Genomic DNA, 2724 nt, shown 5'->3' with positions numbered 1-2724 from the left:
GAAATGGAATCTCTAATGGAGAATAAAACTTGGAAGTTAGTTAACAAACCTAAGGATCATAGGATAGTTCAATGTAAGTGGATTTACAAATTGAAAGAAGGAAACTCAAAAGGAGGGGGTTGATTACAATGAGATATTCTCTCCTGTGATAAAGTACAAAACAATCAGATTGGTTCTTGCATTGGTTGTTCAGTACAACTGGGAACTGGAACAACTAGATGTCAAGACTGCTTTCCTACATGGGGAATTGGAAGAGGATATTTACATGAGTCAGCCTCAAGGTTTTGAGGTGAAAGGTAAAACTAACTGTGTGTGCAAATTAGAAAGATCTCTGTATGGGTTTAAACAAAGCCCTAGACAGTGGTACATAAGGTTCGATACCTATGTACTGAAGATAGGTTTTAAAAGGAGTGAATATGATGCATGCCTGTACTATAATGATAGTAAGGAGGGCTGTGAGGTCTACTTGTTGCTGTATGTAGATGATATGCTTCTAGCAAGTTCAAGTAAGATTGAAATCACTAAGATGAAGAACCTTTTAAAATCAGAATTTGATATGAAAGATTTGGGGAGTGCTAAGAAGATTTTGGGGATGGTTATAAAGAGAGATAGGGCTGAAAATAGACTAGTCATTTCCCAAGAAGCTTATCTAAACAAAGTCATAACCAAATTTGGTATGAATGGATCAAAATCTGTGAACGTTCCCTTAGCAGCTCATATGAATCTTTCTGGTGCACAATCTCCTAAGACTGAGGAGGAATTTACAGAAATGAGGAACATACCCTACGCTAATGCTATAGGTTCCGTCATGTTCTCTATGATAACAACCAGGCCTGACTTAGCCTATGCTATAAGTTTTTTGAGCAAATTTATGTCAAACCCAGGAAAGCCTCATTGGGCAGGTTTGAAATGGTTGTTAAGGTACATTGTTGGCACATTAAATCTGGGTCTAATGTATGAAAAGAGATCTGAAAAACTTACTCTAAAGGGGTATGTAAACTCTGATTTTGCTGGTGACAAGGATAGCAGAAAGTCTACCACAGCATACTTTTTTACACTAGGTGACAATTGTATAACATGGAAGTCACAGCTGCAGCCTTTAGTTACCTTGTCAAGTGTTGAGGCAGAGTATGTTGCCATAACCGAGGCGGTTAAGGAATGTACTTGGTTAAAAGGAATTTTAAAAGAATTGAACTTCATGCATGATACACCTGTTATGTTTACTGATAGTCAAAGTGCTTTATTGCTTTGTAAGAATCCTGTTTATTATGAAAGAACTAAACATATTGAGGTGAAATATCAGTTTATACGTGAGAAACTGTCTCAAGGTGAAGTTAATTTTGTTAAAATTCACACTGATAGGAATCCCTCTGATATGGGAACAAAAATTCTACCTGCAAGTAAATTTAGATTGTGCTTATCTTTATTACATATTGACACTGGTTAATTTTCTTGCAGGTGGTGGGCGATGATGTTGAACAGTTCTTCCATGTGCAAATTCGCAACCAAGAGAGAGTGTTATGAGAACCAAGGTGAAGACTGTGAGAATATGGTTCTCTTAACCCACTTTATTCGGTTTTTTGTGAACCATTGGATGAAGATCAATGATTGAGATTTAATCTTGTGGGAGAAGCTTTGACCAATTCTTCACCTAACATATTACTTACCCCACGTTTTGTGTAAGAGGGCAGTGTCTTCGGTTGGGTGGGGGTTATTTCAAAAGAGGCAGGCTGGTCATTTTCTCTAGGGTGGCTCGACAGAAACTCTCCTCCATTTTTTTGGTTCCTTAAGGTGATCTCTTGGTTGGTGGTTTTTCAAGGGGTTCTTTGCTGGTTCTTTCTCTCTTTCTTTGGAAGGCGATTTGCATAGCATGGGGCTGTTCCTGAGCCCGTAAAATCTACCATAAGAGGTGAAGAAGTTGCTGCAAGGAAGAAGAAGAAGCTGGACAGATTTCGGCCATATAAGGGGTTGTATTCTTCCGGTTTTATATTTTCTTGTTTTTGCCTTGAATCTTGTTTGTTGATTGATGTTTTGGTTGATTCAACTCCTAGGATCCCCAACATAATACAAATTAGTGATTGATCCGGTCACATACCTTTTATTAACATTTAGAAGATGACAAAGCTGTATTGATCTCATTTCTACCTATTTGGGATTTGGATTTTATTTGAAAAACAAACAGGGAGATGATCGGACTTGTTGAAAACATAAGCTTAACTACCCGTGTTGTTGAAAACATAAGCTTAACTAGCCGTGAAGTCCAAATCAAGAAAGTAAGAAACGTGAACATATGGAAATCATCATTTAAAATTTCAATACTAGCATTTTTTGGGAATTAAAGTAGAAATAATCTGAATGGAGCTGAAATTTGCAGTCATAGAAAGATTCAGAAGGAGAACGTACTATAAAAAAGGTTGCCAGACAAAGTAAAGGGCAGTTGGAACCAACACATTTTTCCACTACAGGTGTCGCTGTCCTTTCCTCTACTAGTCTAATTTAAGAGTTGAAAAAAGGTTCCCTTGATGCGCGCATAAAGAAATGATAATGGATTGATGGGGGCATCATTCTATGCATCGCAGCTGCACCATCTCTCATGAATTTTCATTTTAAGTTTACACAGGACCGGCCGAGGTTCAAGCTCGCTGGCATGCATGCACGGTAGACAAGACTACGCAAATGCCAAAATCGTTAGATAATCATCATTCAACGATTACGGGGTCAAAG

The 2724-nt window shown here is 37.9% G+C and overlaps 1 protein-coding gene across 4 annotated transcripts in view; it reads right to left on the bottom strand.

Moving 5' to 3' along the window:
• The window catches only part of LOC111372630 (ABC transporter B family member 4-like), a 12273-nt gene extending 9565 nt beyond the window's left edge, over window positions 1–2708 (bottom strand). Inside the window, exon 1 of one of the 4 annotated variants that reach the window (XR_002698803.1) lies at window positions 2096–2707. The gene's annotated coding sequence lies outside the window, so the exon portion shown is untranslated. Of the gene's footprint in view, window positions 1–2095 lie in introns of all 4 variants that reach the window. The other 3 variants (XM_022995014.1, XM_022995013.1, XM_022995011.1) reach the window with 3 other exon arrangements.
• Between the last annotated feature and the right edge of the window lie 16 nt (window positions 2709–2724).

Source organism: Olea europaea, unplaced genomic scaffold (genome assembly GCF_002742605.1).
Source record: "Olea europaea var. sylvestris unplaced genomic scaffold, O_europaea_v1 scaffold1019, whole genome shotgun sequence".
Taxonomy (NCBI): Eukaryota; Viridiplantae; Streptophyta; class Magnoliopsida; order Lamiales; family Oleaceae; genus Olea; species Olea europaea.
The sequence above is the reverse complement of the archived record's forward strand: the minus strand, read 5'-3'. Positions and strand labels throughout refer to the sequence as shown.